Here is a 17,630-nt window from a genome sequence, read left to right as displayed (position 1 = left end):
CTATGTGACAAAATCTTGAGCGTTTTTATGCTTGGGTGAAAAGCTATTCATTACTAGTGACATTTCTGATGCAAAGTTTGGAAAGTAATTCTATTTAATGCTGCCACCGTGTGTAAATTTGAAAATGCTCCTTTTTCCTAGAATTGACATTCTCTTACAATGAGATTAAAACAACTTGTATTTTACATAGCGTGCTTCATGTAGGATAATGTCTATGATTTTCTTACTGTAATACAGTGGCGATTACTGTACAGCATACTTCAGCTAGGATCAAACCAATGCCCTGTACAATTTCTGATAACCTGTGCTCTAGCCCTTAGCTTTACACCCAGAGATCTGGTTTATTTATTTTATTTCCATCACCACTGAGTGTGCTGATGATTTCAGTGATATATCTACAAATACTCAAAATCTCTTGCTGTGTCCTATCCAGTAGAATAATACCATTTAGTTACATTTCCACTGTTTATTGTCCTTGCTGAATTTCATGAAATTGCCACTGTCCACTTTTATTGTTGACATCTGCCACTTGTTGGCTCAACTCCCAAATCTGTACAACTCTTTGTTTGATCAGTTTGTTCCTTGTTACTTTTTTTATGGACAAAATGTCATTTAACACATCCAACTCACTCACACCCACATATAAGACTTGTTCAGACATCTCCCTTCCACTTTTAATATACCTGAGTGACAATAAAACTGATACAAAATGGTTGAGAAACAAGTATCAAAGCATCAGGAATTCACAAAACACACTTTACAGTATATCCTCTGAAGCACTTTCGGATGTCCTCTTGATGTGAAAGCACTGTACCAAATGTACCTATTATTATGAATTGCACAAATACGACACAATACAAATCTACATTTATATAGCGCCTTTCCTGTCAGGAGGATGTCCCAAGGTACTTAGGTAAAAATAGCATATCAACAGTATTTGATATAAATATAAATATTTATAAAATTTAAAATTAAAGATCCATTCAGTAAGGTACATTGAAAAAATATATAGATTTTTGAATGAGATGCAATGCATTTTAATTTTTTTTTGATGGGGCTTAACTGCATTCTGACAAAACCTGACCACGGAAAACAAATTCTTTCTTTCAGTTTTAATTAATATTGAACTGTGCTGCCTACCACTGCAGTTTGGCAGGAGGCCGGCATGTTTCTCCAGACTGAAAATCAGCACGGTTGTAAGTCAAAGAAGAATGGAGATCAAACAAGTCTGAAAGGGAATTGAGTCAAGGCAGGGATTAACAGCATGTGTAACTCATAACAATACAGAACCAAAGGGAAATGGATCAATCAGGGCAAAAATTGATGAAAAGCAAAATAGCATGATAAACAGAGAGTCGTGGCAGAATGTGGGAGAAATGAGCAGCAAGAAAGAAAAATGTACTGAAGAATAGCATAAAGACTGAATCCTGAATGTTTCTCCATCTCCAGAATCTGTAAGAGAAAATCAAGCCGCATGTCGGGACTATGAATTCACATACTCAAGGCTGACACACCAGTACACTACTGGGGGATTGCTGGAGGTGTCATCTTTCGGATGATATGTTAAACCAAGGTCTGGTCTTGGTGTAATATATCATCCAAAACATTATGTTCAAGTGGATGCTGTATCCTGATCCTGATCAACAATCTCACAAATAAAATTGATCATTCGCTTCATGACCGTTTGGGACACATTAATGTGCATAAAGTAATGGTACATTTCACCTATAAAATACACAGCGCCTTGGGACGTCCTCCTGACATGAAAGGCACTCTATAAATGTAATTTTGTTGTTGTAAATCCTGTGAAGTGCTTTAAAATGTCCTCTCAACATGAAATGTGCTATACCGAATGTAAGGATCATAATCATAATTTTCCAGCTCCCTTTATATTATCACTTTGGCACCTACTGTAAATGAACTTTGGGTTTATTGTGCTTCTTTGAGGTGGTTTCAGGGAGAAATTGAGTCCGGACTAGAGTGATTTCCACTGTTCTGTGTGTCCTTACATTCCTGATGGCTCAATTCCTTCCATGGATACATGAGGTGTATCTCATGTACACTCATAACCACATCACAAAATTTTCAGACGGGAGATGACTATCTCATAATGAATGACATGCATTTGTGTGGATTGATATGTGCACTAATACATCAGTCTCAAAAGTTACATTGTGCCCACACCTTGTTTGGAGACTCTATAAATTTGTAAGACATTTACCAATGGCATTTCTCATCTAAATTTCACTGATCTTTAAAGTAAATCATGCAGAATAGTTTTGCTACATAGGACTTTCAGTTGTATTAACCTTATCAACTGCAGAAGTTCGGCTCTAGTTATTTTTGCTCAATGGCTGAATAAAGTTACATAGGAATGTGCAGGACCAGAAGAAGTCGTTGTAATCCTTCTGGGCAGATCATTTTCAAATATCTCTCTCTGATTCACATACCCCCAATCGTCTTTGCCATCAAAAATCTATTCAATTGCTTCTTCAGACCAACTCAACTCTTTAGTTCTTGGGCAAACTGCTCCACAAATTAACTACCCTCTACTTAAAGTAGTTAATTCAAAACTGTCGTTTGAACCTCCTTATGGGTTGAGGGATGCTTCTCACTCAGCTCCTGTTAACCTTGCAAGTCAAAACTCTGATGGGTAGGGTGGAAAAGCAGTGGGAAGCTCATCTGACAGAGCTCTCAATGGCAGGCTCTGTGTTTTTTGCAGATTAAACACGAGTCGTGCCCCATTGCACACATTCGGTCTCCAGGTCTTGTAAACCTGTGCATAATACTGTCCGAAATTAGGTAAGCAGGGTGCATTCCTCCAGGGAGACACTGCACATCCAGTCAGACATTGGGAAATTTCTATGTGTAAGTAGCATATATATGTGAAGTTCTCAACCTGGTTTGATACTGGTAAGCAAGGTGGTGGGTTTTCCACATATGTCAGAAACCCGGCTGACCAGCAAAAAATCACCCATATGAGTCTGAGCCCATCACCCATTGATCATATTGAATTTGCATTGATTTTAGTTCTTCTACCCTCGTAGATCTGGAACAAAAATATATACTCAATCAGGACACTTGGGATTCAGGAGTGAAACCTCTTCATCATTTATAAAACCAGTGCTACAAGTAATCTCAGGTTTCATATTAAGAGAAATCTGAATTGTTTTAGGCCAATTTTAAAACCTGGTGAAAATACATATTAAAGTGTCTTAAAGATTCTTTGTGGAAAACAATGTATATCAGAATGCATGTGACCAGCATGTGTAGACCATTATCTTTTGCAACACCTGACATCCAAATTGATTGGGAAGTTAGCATCTGAGAAATATAAATAATAGAACCATTGTAGAAAAATACACTGGAAGAGGGGAATAGAACGACATTGTGAAAGGCATCTTGCAAGGATAAACAACCAACAAAAAAATAAGTTAAAAGGAAAAAAAAGGACTTGGGAATAAACCTTGAAAAAAATGCCTTAAAAACGTTACAATGGTATGTATAATTAATGAAAAGGATAAAAATATGGAAAATAACTTCATTTAAAACTTAATTTAACATAAAGCCCAGGTTCTATACTGATTGGGAATACGTGCCTGAAGTCAAAGGAAGTTGGCTACTTGAGTTTTTTTCGCACAGTTTGTAAGCATTTTGTAAAAGAAACAAGCTCACCCTCTGATTAGTTCTTGTCAGCACACGATATACAAATAGCCCTCTATGATGCCCTGAGAAATTCAGCCAATCCAGCAGATGCCTCAGGAGGCATGGATATAAAAGATGGACCCAACAACAACAGCCCATGTTTTTGAAGAATCTTTTCTTCAAAAGATTCAGGCCTTGAAGCACTTTACGGTGGTGGTGTGGAAACTCATCCTAAAAAGATAGGTCAGGATATGTAGGAGGTGGAGTAAAAGTTAGAAAATCGAATTAAAGCATTCCTGTAGACTGGTCTGGACTGTCATGAGCTCTACAGAAAAGTAATCGAATGATCTATTCTTATAGGGTAATGTTTGTGGCATTCCTTAAGTATTGGTGGCATTAACCGCCAATAAGGTAGCAGCCTGAGCACATTATTTACTCTAGGCAAGATGACTTTCTAAAATTTACAAAACAAAAATACTCGGCTTAACATAAAAAAGTGAGTACTGGGATTTTGAGAAGGAAGAAAAATTACTTTTGTGGAGCAATGTGCTGGAACTTGGTGGGCGATAGTTAACACTGGTGATATTAAGGAATACTGCAAACTTTATCCATATATTCCTATGATTGAAGAAATAGTGCAGGACAGCACTTGCTTTTTGGGTGAATGCAGTGTGCTACACTGACGTGCGGAGCACCCCACAGACTTAATAGCTAAATTTTGGATTTATGGAGCTCAAGAACTTTTTGATTTTCAATCAGCCCTTGAATTTCACAGAATTAGTGAACCTGATATTTACATGTCACACTAAACAGCAACCTGATGCTGTACTTATTTTCAGAGTTGTCTGGTTTACAGAAAAAAATGTACATTTAGGAAAGGTTATTTGGCTCACAAGCCCATTCTTTCAACAGACCTTGTATCTTTGCACTATTGTGGACTTGTTTCAACATATTTAATCTTCTAAGAGAGGTACATAACCACAGGTAAAACAGTGAAGATAAAACTTGAAATTCCCTGACCTTTTAGTTCATCCAAAGGCAGGATATTAATCTTGCAAATGATACTATTCAGCCCTGAGCAGTTACATTCTGCAGATGACATTTCCAAGCTTCCAACAGAACAAGAAACATCATGTTCCACAGAGTATTTGATAGTCTGTAGATTTTGTCTTACAACCTTCAATTCATCATTCAACTGGATATTAGTTCTTACCTTTTGTAAAGAATACAATTGGCACAATATTAATTACTTTTACTAGGAGTCTATTCCATATATCTACAGTACTTTCTATAGAAATATTCAAATCTCTAGTCTTATTTAAAACCTGGTAATGTTGTACTCAAGTCCTTTACTTCACTCATAATCCAAGTTAAATAATTCACAGAGTTTTCTGTGGAGTGAAGTATTTTTAGTAAGTATTTGACTGTATTTGTAGTCACAATTGGCAGATAATTTGCACAATCCAATGTCCCACAAACAGCCACAAATTGAATTGACCAATTTTCTCCAGACAATTGTTGCCCAGGACATCAGAAGAAACAGGGAACGATAGTAATCTAAATTATCTCAGCATTTTAAAGATCTAAGTCATGATCAAACCCATATGGTTTGAAAAAATATCTTCATAAAGTTTTAGCCTAACCATGGTTACGTGTCACTAAATGTTTGCATTTGAATTGTACTTTTGTAACATGAGGTGAATGCAATCTTTGTTTTGGAAAGAAATGAAGCAGTGAATGTGTTCAATGCCACCTTGTGGTGATGCATTGTTGCAACTGACTCCATTGCTGATTCAAATAGTGTTTGTTTTTTTATAGAAATTGCATTACACTGTGAAAATTGTGATATTGTGTTATGTGCATTGTCACCTTATGCCATTATCTGGTCCCTTGGTCTGCTGGAAATGGAGCCATTCTGCCCACTACCCTTCTCAATGGCTGCACTGAGAAGCTGATTGTGCCTTCAAATTGCACTTCTCAATCACAGACATTGTTGTTGTTGTATCTATCCAGGTCTCAGCATAGCTCTGCTGGTAGCACTCTTGCCTGAGTCAGAAGGTTTTGGGTTCATGTTGAGACTTGGAATAACATAGTCTAAGCTGACACTCCAATGCAGTCCTGGGGGCGTGTTGCACTATCAGTGGTGCCGTCCTTTGGATGCGACATTAAATTGAGGTCCCGTCTGCCTGTTCAGGCAAACGGTAAAGATCCCTCGGCACTATTCGAAAAGAGAAGGGAGCTTCTCCTGGTGTTCTAGCCAACATCCACCAAATAAAATTGGTCACTCACTACATGGCTGTTTGTGGGACATTGCTGTTAACAAACTGGCTGCCACATATTTAACACAGTCAATCCACTTTAGAGTACATCCTGTGAAGCGCTTTGAGATGTTTCAACAATGAGATATAACGCTCTGTAAAACCAAGGATTAATTTTATTCACAAGGCTGTGGGTTCCAAACTCAATTCGCTAGTACACAAGTGAGCTGCAACCATTTTTGTCTGAAACAACTATAGCAACAATAGCAAGTAAGGGGCTTCCGTTATCAATTTTGGACCTGTTTCTACCAAAAAAAAGCTGGCAACAAAAGAGAGAACCCTCAAAACAAACAGCATAGAAGATTGTGGAGACCTGTTGTGTCTTGGTTAGAATGCTTGCCTCACAAACAGAAGCACCCAAGTTCAATTCCTGGGCAGGGCAGGGCAAAATCTTAGGCAAGTTTGCTTACTCCACATGCTTCTGTTTACTTAGCAGTAAGTAGGAACCTGGTTGTTATTCAATTGGTGGATCATTTTCCAGGGTAGTAATCCCTTCAAAAAAATACAAATGAATAAAAACTAATAATAATAATTTATTTACTCAATCCAATAGTGTTTGTGGGATACTCCTGTGCGCAATTAGCTGCCATATTTTGCCCACAAAATATATAGTCAATTCACTTTACAGTGTATTCTGTGAGGCGCTTTTAGATGTCTTAACAATATGATAAGGTGCTAAAGCAAAAGCAATAAACATTATTAGAAAGGCCATTTGGCCCATCAGTTCTCTGTTGGCTTTTCTTTGGTTTGGTTGTTTATGTGTAATCTTAGACAAAAAGTGTTAGCAATCTATTGAACTATGCTGACATTACTGTTTACCCTGGCCTTGTTCTCACATCTGCACACATGCATTTTCCAGCAAGGATTACTCAATAGCACTGAGCAGGCTTAATCCTGGTTTAATTCACCTCCTCCCTAGCTCAGGGACACTGGGGCTAATTGTATCACTTCCACTTGCTTGGTTGAGATTCATAATAATTTTTTAAGACAAGTTAATATCATAAGAAAGCATAGAATGAGAAAAAACAATTGTCACGTAAAGGTCACGCCATTCACACTAAAATCTAGTCTGTCATGGATGTGACTCATCTGTTTAACCCTTAGAGTGCTGGCAAGTGAATGGAAACTCCTGTCAATTTGAGCCTTCTACACATTTTTAACTCTTGCAGTTAGATACGGTAAAAAAGTAATACCACCTGCTAATAAAGCTTCTAAACCATTAACTTTGTATCACTGTAACAGTAACCCTGACCCACTAAAATAAATGTAGAAAAAAAACTAATTAAACTAAAAGAAAACAATTTAAAAACACTTCCCTTCTATAATCACTTTTGTTTCCTTCTAATCAGACTCCCTTTTTTTATGTCCTTTTTTATTTTAACTTTATTTTCACTACTTCGGACCTACAGTATTCTGCCCAGTTTAAAAAAAACTTCAAAAGCTTTTAGATTTCCTTCTTTCAAACCCTCACTGTCCAGTTTAGGATGTTAGAGCAACTTTTTTTAAAATCTTTCTTTACAACCAGTAATTCTCTTCTGAAAGAGATACTTTCCAGTTTGGTTGTGAGGAAGTTCACAAGATCACAAGGTTGGTTTGGATGAAGAAAGCTCTTCAGCCTATCTAATCTAATCCTTCCAGAATACCCACCTACCATCCTCCAGGTACAGTATCAAGCTGCTTTACAGACAAGTCCAATGGCTTGACCTTAATCATCCATGATGCAGTCATTAATTACACTCTGAGTAAATATAAATAAATTCGGCATCATCTGCTTTTCCTGGGATTGTGTCTTAAATATCCACTACTTTGTGCGTGCAATTGCCTACTGCGTATTGGCCACAAAATATACAGTCAATTCACTTTACAATATATTTTAAACCCATGTCTTTCAGTGATGTGACCACATTCTAAGTCAAATATAAATATCGGCTATTCCTTTCAGTACATTAAAGGTTGCAACCACATCTCCTACATCTTTTCTGGGAGTCACTCTTGATCCTAACTCTTGGTTATACAGATGTTTGTAGTGTTACGTTTTTTTGGCAAATGAAGCTGGATTTATATTTTGCACTCTTAACTGTATTCAGCTGGGACTGAGGTCAGAGCTCTGCTGATGTGAGCCTAAACACGTGCATGGGGCTTCGCTCACTAATGCTAGATTTTAGCGTTATTGAAGACCTGGATGTATTACATATTTAGGAACCTGGTATCGGCAGACACACAGTTTGGGGGGTTGTTGGCCAGGACATTGGAATAAACTGCATTCTGTTTGATCTTGATGATACTCGGTAACATAAGGGGAGTGGATAAGCAGTTTAGAGTGATTCTTCTTTAGAATTCCATCAGGACGTTGAACTCATATAGTCTAGGCTGACACTCCAATACGGTGCTGGGTGTGTCCGCATTGTTAGGTATTAGAGGTATTATTCTTCAAATGAGATGTTAAACTGAGGTCCCATCTGCTTGTATCCTGGTGTCCAGACCAATAGTCCCCTACTAAAATTAATTATTGACAACATGGCTGCTTGTGGTGACATTGTGTTGTGCACGAATTGGCTGCTGTGGGTGTTCACAAAATATGGCGTTATTCTACTTTACAGTAAAAATAATCCTGTGAAGCTCTTTGAGATGTCCTCCCAATGTGAAAGATGCTATGCCAAATGTAAGAATTATTATGTTTGTAGGCAACCATAACAACCAATTTGTACGTAGCATTATCCCACAAACAGCCATGAAGCGAATTAACAATTTTGCTGGGAGATTGTTGGCCAGGAAACAGGAAGAAATCCACTTTTCTCTTTGAAGAGCTGCAGGCATGAAATATATTCCACTGCCCCATTGTACAGTGAGTATAGTGTGAGCTGCAGTAAGATTGGGTTATTTGATCTTAACACTAGTGGTTTAGCCACTGTTGTTGAACCTTTAGCTGCCAGAAATAAAACACATGGTTTCCACTAGGGGGCAGCAAGCTAATTGTGGCAAAGTTACATTTCCAGCTTTTTGCCCCTGTGATAATAAATCCTCAAAATTAACCAGAGCGGAGCTTGCAGTTTCCCATGTACTGAATTCCTGAAGCCAATTATTTCCCTACAGGGGCACAAAGTTACAGGATTAGTAATTTTTCCTCTTCTGTACAATACCAACAGCTAGTCTCAGAGTGATAGTCACCAGCATCTTGATGCTTTGCTTCTTTTCCAGCTTGGGAATTGTGCTTAACATGGGAACAATGAAGGGGGAGAAAAGAAACAAAGTAAAATGGGTGAAAAAATACAATGGAAATACTGGGGTTAATTTTGTAACAGATTCTTAGCACATTGAACTCGACTTCAAAAAGGCGTTTGACAAAGTACCTCATGAAAAACTTCTTCACAAATTGTGATCTGGGCGTGGATTCAGAATTGGCTGAAAGAAGGAAACATAGGATCATTGTTGGGAGAGTTAGGTCAAAATGGGGAGAGGTACTAAGCTGAGTGCCTCGGGTCTCTACTGTTCCTTGTATATATTAATGACCTGAATTCTCAGTAAGATAGTTACACTTGTAGATGACACCAAGTTAGGGGGAACTCTGGAATCAGAGGAGGTAACAAAGGTTCTACAAAGAAAGTTGGATAGGGTATGCACATGGGCTGATAATTGGCAAATGAAGTTCAATACAGCTAAATGAAAGGGACTACAAGAATACGAAGCACAAGTATTCCATGGATGGGATAGAACTTGTAAAGCGAGAAGCTGAAAGTGATCTAGGGATCAGTTTATTTGTCGCTCACTATGTCCAAACAATGTGAGGCAGCAATAAACAAGGAAAAGAGGATTCTGGTCAATACTGTTAAATCAGTTGAGTTTAGATCCCTGGCCATCATACTGAGGCTGTGCAATGCTGTGGCCAGACTGCACTGAAATACTGTATGGATGATCCCTAGTGTTAATGTTAGACACATGAAATATGAACAACAATTAGGCAAGCTACGTCCTGAAAGAAGATGACTCAGTGAGGACCTCATAGAAGTGTATTTTAAATCAGAGTAAAAAGTAAATCCAGATCAATACTTTTAAATATATCAAGACAGTAGAAATAGAGGACATACGTTTAGAGATGTAACAGGCAATTTCAGGACAGATACCCAGAAGTTTTTCTTCACACAGAGGGTAATCAACAACTGGAATGGGTTCCCAGGAAAGATGGTAGAGGCCAGGACACCAGACTCATTTAAAATAACAGCTTAATGTGGTGATGGCAGGTCAGTAGGGTGGGCGTTCTATAGGGATGGGATCAGAAACCAATCTTGTGATCTTATGAACAGTTATGAAATGTTATAAATTTCTGATTAACCGGAGGGATTACGCTTTCTCTTTTCAAGCTTTGTAGCACAAATATCCTTTGTACATCATTTTCCATAAGAGATATTAATAGGCAAGATTCACTTTTATTTTTTTTTAAAAAATTTTAGAAGCCACTGTCGTTTCCAACCTACAATTTCCAACAAAACTCTGGTTCCAAATAAAACAAAAGATGGACAGGTGGATCTGAAAAAGAGAGAAATTACTTGCTGGGGTTGTCCCCTAGTATGCAATAATAAACATTGGTGATAGTTAAGGCACACCTCTAACAAAATTACCCAATATTTCGTAACACATTTATGAGTGTCGCCTGGCTCAGTAGTTATTTTCTTCTCCAAGTCAGAAAGTTCTGGGTTCAAGTCCCCATGTCTGGACTTTGAACTAGGCTGACACTCCAATACAAGGTCAGGGGAAGTGCTGCATTGTCATAAGTGCTATTTTTTCGATGAGATAGTAAACCAACTTGTTCAGTTGGATCATAATGATCCCATGGCACTACGCGAAAAGAGAATGGAGTCTATCCCAGTATTCTGGTCAACAATCCCACAGATAAAACTAATCATTCACTTCATGGCAGTTTATGGGACATTGTAGTGTGCAAATTGCCTCCCTTACCTGTCTGGAAAATGCAAAATAAATCCAATGAAACTGCTTTAGATGTACTCCTGACGTGAAAAGCACTCTATTAAAAAAGGATTATTACTCAAAAACAACTCAAATCTGAGAAGAAACATCAGGGTAAACTACAAGGATATGATTCTTCCTACGTCATCCATCAACACTCCTTGGCTGAGTCAGTAGGAAGTCTGAATCTTCACATTTGCTTTTAATTGTTTCTTTGTATCTGTATTTTATTTGTATGAGAATAAATGTGTTTTACAAATTTTCTTTGTGAGTGACCTTTTGGTTGACACATTGCATAAGTCAAGTAGAATTATAATAATTATAATAATCTTTGAATTTGGTATAATGCCTTATCACGTTATTGATTTTTACTGTAATATATATTTTGTAGGCAAACATAGCAGCCAATTTACGAACAACGATGTTCCACAAACAGCCATGTCCAATCTTTTATTATTTGGAGGATTGTTGGACAGGACACTGGGAAAAACTCTTTTCTTTTCGAATAGTGCTATAGGATCTTTAATGTCCACCTGCACAGGCCGATGGGATCTGGGATTTACGTGGCATCCAACAATGCAGCACACCCCCAGCACTGCACTAGACCTTCAGCTCTTAAGTTACAATATGCAGCTTAAAACCACAACCTTCATAGACGATGTCAGAGATGAAAAGATGTGAACGTTGGATTGAAAACAGACAATATCTTTATGATGTATTTTAATGAATATTATTTGCTGGCTAGAGAAAGGTAGAACAATCGCTACCAATGTATGGGAAGGGATTCCTATAGTGTTTATTTCTCCTTATGAAACAACAGTTCTTCAACTCAATTGATGCAATGCTGTCGATGACTCACAATGTTCCTCCCTTAAATCAAGCCAGTTTTTTTTCTGTGGGAGACGAGGTACTTTTCACTTTAATGGTGCTTAGAGACATGAAGTAAAGCTTTGAAAAGATGAATGATATTTCAGACACATTGAAACATTAATACACAGTGATACAGTACAGATACTTAGAAACACTGATACAAATAGGGAGAACTTACTTCTACTGGTCAGTGAGTCAATGATGAGAGGGAATCAATTTAAGACAATTAGCAAAGGAGCAAAGGGGATTTGCGGGGTTTTGTTTTATAAAGAGATTTGTTAGGATTTGGAATGCTTTGGATATGGTGGTCGAGGATGAATTCATATTTGCTTTCAAGAGGAAAGCAGATTTTTTAAAATAAATAAATTAAGAGAAGTATGGGGAAGAGTAAATGGGACTCAGTGGATACCTCTTTCAAATATCCAACATGATGGGCTGAATAGTCATCTGCGCTGTAAATTTCTAAACATCTTTATTATTAATAATAATATTTCTTGCACATAATAGGGTGCCTAAAATGTCAAAACATTTCAAAGCATTTGATTGGTAATTGCTGTAAAGTATTATAACTTGGTGGTGCCTCGTGTAATGGAAATAATATTTAAAATGCTATGTAGACACAGAGAATTACTATACAATGTACAATTTATAAAGTAACTTTCACACTGGGTTGGAAGGATTTCTCAGAACACTTGTCAATGCTGGATAGGCACCTGAGAGGGTGGTGAGAGCCAAGTGGGGGGAGGGGAAAGATGAAGCCCAGTCATCAAAAGCAAGGTCAAAGAGGTATCTTTGCTCTTTATACATCAAATAATTATAATAATAATCCTTGCATTTGATATAACGCTTTTTCATGTCGTTGGGCCATCTAAAAGCGCATCACAGAATATACAGTACTGTAAAGAGAATTGAATGTGTATTTTGTGTGCGAAACACGGCAGCCAATTGCCCACAACAGCGTCCGACAAACAGTCGTAGATTGAGTGACCAAATTATTAGTAGTTTTATTTTACTATTTCTTTTCACAGAGGCGTGTGGAGGAAGAAAACTTGCCTAAGGTTTTGCCTCACCCAGGAATCAAACAACAACAACAAGAAATTACATTTGTAGAGTACTTTTCACGTTGGGAGGATGATGACGCACCAGCCAGCCTGGTTCATCGGCAGGACTTTGAGGGGCATAGATTCTTCCTACTCAGGGACATCCTGCTGATGTGGAAGCTGTTTTAAAAATGTAATTTATCGTTGTCAGGGCCTGTGAACCCAAGCCCTAATGGGTAGAGTAGTCCAGCTGGACAAGCATCAGGAAGCTTGCAGACAGTGCTCTCAATGGCAAGCTATGCAGTTTTATGAGGTTAAACTCCAGCAGTATTACAACATGCATCTCAGAGTCCTCAAGTCACTCTTTCAAACCTGCACCTAAACGTTTCCAGGATTAGGTAAACAAGGTGCATCCCTCTAGACAAGAGTATATTTTTCATTCCATACACACAAAGATTTCCATATGTAGCTGGCATACAAATGTGGAACATCATCTGGTTTGTTCCACATTTAAGTGCTCTGGGATGCCAACAATGTGGAGGGCGCTATATAAATGCAAGATTTTGTTGTTGGTGGTGATTTGGGACTAAACCACACTCATTGAATGCTTTCATGTGACCACATGTTGATTACTATATCTCAACATGTGCAATTCATTCTGCACATATACTTGGTATCATCTTCAGTGAGAGGTCTTGGTCACACATTCTGTGTTACAGTTAAGACTGTTTGGTTAAGGTTGCGTTGACAGAGCTTTAAATCACTTTTACTCACATTCCGAATAATTCAAAACTGCTCATTTGGCATAAGAGGTTTTGCTTCTACCAAGTTAAAGTTGTTCCTTTATCTAAATGAATCTCTTCTCCAGACAAACCACAAGGTCATTGCTGAAGTCCTGCCTTTTTTTAAAATTTGATATGAAGTTCTTTTTACAATTTTGACAGCTCTGTAAATTTCAAAAGTGATGTAAATCATGGCTAGCTGATAAACCAGGAATTTTCTTTCAAAACCACTTCACCTTGACATATCTCTCTCTCCCTTCAAAATCATCCTAAAAGAACATCAGAACATAAGAATTTGCTAGGCAACAAAGACCAAGGTCCGTCTAGTTTGCCTTCCACCATCCTGGCAGCCACTTGACAGTTCGTGTCCCAAGCCCGAGATATTATTTTCTATCAGAAATCTATCTAATTTGTTCTTGAAACAAACAACATTTTCTGCTTCCACTGTCTCCCTAGGAAGCCTGTTCCATAAGTTTACTACTTGCTCACTGAAGTAGTTTTTCCTCAGATTTGTTCTGAATTTCTCCCACTTCAATCACAGTACAAGATAAAAAAGCTTATTATGGTCTATATTTTCTATTCCCTTCAGAATCTTAAAGACGGTAATCATATCGCCCCTCAACCTTCTCTTTTCCAGTGTGAACGTAACCAATTTATATAATCGCTCCTCATAGTCCAGTCTCTCCATCCCCTCAATCATTTTAGTTGTACTCCTCTGTATCCTTTCAATCGTTGCAATATCCATTTTATATTGTGGTGACCAGAACTGCACATAGAATTCCAAGTGGGGTCGCACCAGTGATTTATAAAGTGGCAGGATTACCCTACTATTTCGGCTCAATATTGCCCTTTTAATACAGCCCAGCATCTGGTTTGCCTTACTCACCACTACTGAGCACTGTTGTGATAGCTTCAATTTATTATCAATCAGGATCCCTAGGTCCATAAGACCATAAGACATAGGAGCAGGAGTAGGCCATTCGGCCCCTCGAGCTTGCCCAACCATGGCTGATCTTCTGACCTAATTCCATTTACCTGCCCTATCCCCATATACCTTAATCCCTCTATCCTTTAGAAATCTATCAATCTCAGTCTTGAATATGTTCAAGGACTGAGCATCCACAGCCTTCTGGGGTAGAGCATTCCACAAATTCACTATCTTCTCAGTGAAGAAATGTTTCCTCAACTCAGTTCGAAAAGGCTGACCCTTAATCTTGAGACCATGACCCCTAGTTTTAGATTCTCCAACCAGGGAAAACAGTCTCATGGTATCTACCCTGTCAAGACCGTTAAGAATCTTATAGGTTTCTATAAGATCACCTCTAATTCTTCTATATTCCAGAGAATATAGACCTAGTTTACTCAACCTATCCTCATAGGTCAACCCCTTCAACCCAGGAACCAACCTAGTGAATCTACGCTGCACCCCCTCTAAGGTGAGTATGTCCTTTCTTAAATAAAGAGACCAAAACTACACACAATATTCTAGGTGCAGTCTCACCAAGGCTTTTTACAACTGCAGCAAGACTTCCCTACTCTTGTACTCTAACCCTTTTGCAACGAACGCCAACATGACATTAGTCTTCCTAGTTGCTTGCTGTACCTGCATAGTAATTTTTTGTGGCTGGTGTACAAGGACACCCAAATCCCTCTGAACCCTAACACTACCTAGTCTCTCCCCCTCTAGAAAATAATCCACTTTTCTATTTTTACTACCTCGGTGAATAACTTCACACTTCCCCACATTATACTCCATCTGCCATCTTCTTGCCCACTCACCTAGCCTGTCTATTACCCTTTGCATTCTACGTGTGTCATCCTCACAGCTTACTCTCCCACCTATTTTCATATCGTCTGCGAATTTCGATATGTTAAGTTCTATTTCCTCATCTAAATCATTGATATAGACTGTAAATAATTGAGGCCCAAGCACTGATCTTTGCGGCACTCCACTAGTCACATCCTGCCAATCTGAGAAGGACCCATTTATTCCTACTCTGTTTTCTTCCTCCACTCTTCAATCCTTGTTAATATATTGGCTTTAATTCCATGCGCTCTAATCTTATGCAACAGTCTTTTATGTGGCACCTTGTTGAATGCCTTCTGGAAATCCAAATACACCACATCTACTGGAACCCCCTATCTAACCTGCTAGTTACATCCTCAAAAAAAGATTTGTTGAACATGATTTCCCTTTTGTAAAGCCATGCTGACTCTGCCTAATCATGTTATGATTTTCTAAGTGCCCACGACGACCTGCCTAATTAAGAACTCCAGAATTTTCCCTACCACCGATGTTAGATTAACTGGTCTATAGTTCCCCATTTTTTGTCTCCCACTCTTCTTAAACAGCGGTGTTACGTTAGCGATCTTCCAATCAATGGGAACCAATCCAGAATCCAGGGAATTTTGGAAGATCAAAAACAAAGCATCCACTATCTCTGCAGCCACCTCTTTTAAAACCCTAGGATGCAGGCCATCAGATCCAGGGGATTTATCGATTTTTAATACTATCAATTTTTCTAGTACTATTGCTTTACTGATGTTCATTTCTTTAAGTTCCTCACTAACATTAGTCTCCAGGTTCCCCTCTATTTTCAGTAAGTTTTCAGTGTCCTTTAACGTGAAGACAGAAGCAAAGTATTTATTTAATGACTCTGCCATTTCTTTATTCCCCATTATAATTTCTTCTGTCTCTGCCTACAATGGACCCACATTCACTTTTGATAGTCTTTTCTTCTTTATGTACTTGTAAAACCTCTTACAATCTGTCTTTATGTTCCTCGCTAGTTTATCATCATATTCCATTTTCTCTCTCTTAATCAGTTTCTTGGTTTTCCTTTGCTGATCTCTAAAGCCCAACCAATCCTCAGGATTACTGCTCTTTTGGGCAGTATTATATGCCTCTTCTTTTAATTTTATACTTTCCCTAACTTCTCTAGTTAACCAAGGTTGAACCACTTTTGCATGGTATTTTTATTTTTCAAGGGAATATGTAATCGCTGGGAATTTTGTATTATATCTTTAAACGTTTGCCGTTGCTAGTCTACTATCATATTTTTAAATCTAATTTCCCAGTCTATTTTTGCCAAATCTTCTCTCATACCTGCACAGTTGGCTTTATTTAAATTTAAGACCCTTGCTTTGGATTCAACTATATCACTCTCTAACTTAATGTTAAATTCCATCATATTATGGTCACTCTGAACTGGAGGAGCCTTAACTTCCAGATTGCTGATTAGCCCTATTTTATTACACAAAATAAGATCTAGGATAGTCTGTTCCCTGGTTGGTCCCTCAGCATACTGTTCTAGAAAGCTATCTCTAATGCATTCTATAAACTCATTTTCATTATCTGTACAGATTATTTTCTTACCATTTGAATAATATTCTGGATGTTTACCGCATTTTAATGATTTCTATCAGCCCTTGTATAATACAATTTCACTCTCAATCTCAAACTTAATGTAGGTAAAGTAGCTCCATTAATCCGTTCAAAATTTTTACGTTATCTGATCCTGTCAGTTTGGTTGAAGAAGGTTAATTAATCCATTTGATCCCATCCTTCCAGAATGTTAGTTTTTCGCCTACACCCCTGGCCAATATATAATGTGTTAAGGAAGTATATCCTTGCATTTGATGTAGCAGGTTATCACATAATCAAAATGTCTCAAAGCGTTTCATAGATTTTAGTGTAAAGTGCAGTGACTATGTATGTTGTATGTGGCCAACTTACGCATAGCAATGTGCCACAAACTAACAAATTTGAAAAAAACTATTTTATTTGGGAAATTATAGGCTGGGAAATTCGGAGAAACCCAAATAATATCATGTATCTTTAAAGTCCACCTGAACAGGCAGCCGGGACCTTGGTTTAACATCTCACCTCCAGCAATCCAGCACACCCGTGACCAGTACTGCACTGAACCATTAGCCCTGATTGTGAGTTGAACCTCAATGTCTTCATTCCTGTGGATCCAAACTCCTCAACCTCCCTGGGCTCTCCCTCAGAC

Source organism: Callorhinchus milii, unplaced genomic scaffold (genome assembly GCF_018977255.1).
Source record: "Callorhinchus milii isolate IMCB2004 unplaced genomic scaffold, IMCB_Cmil_1.0 Scaffold1, whole genome shotgun sequence".
Taxonomy (NCBI): Eukaryota; Metazoa; Chordata; class Chondrichthyes; order Chimaeriformes; family Callorhinchidae; genus Callorhinchus; species Callorhinchus milii.
Note: the sequence above shows the minus strand (reverse complement) of the source record.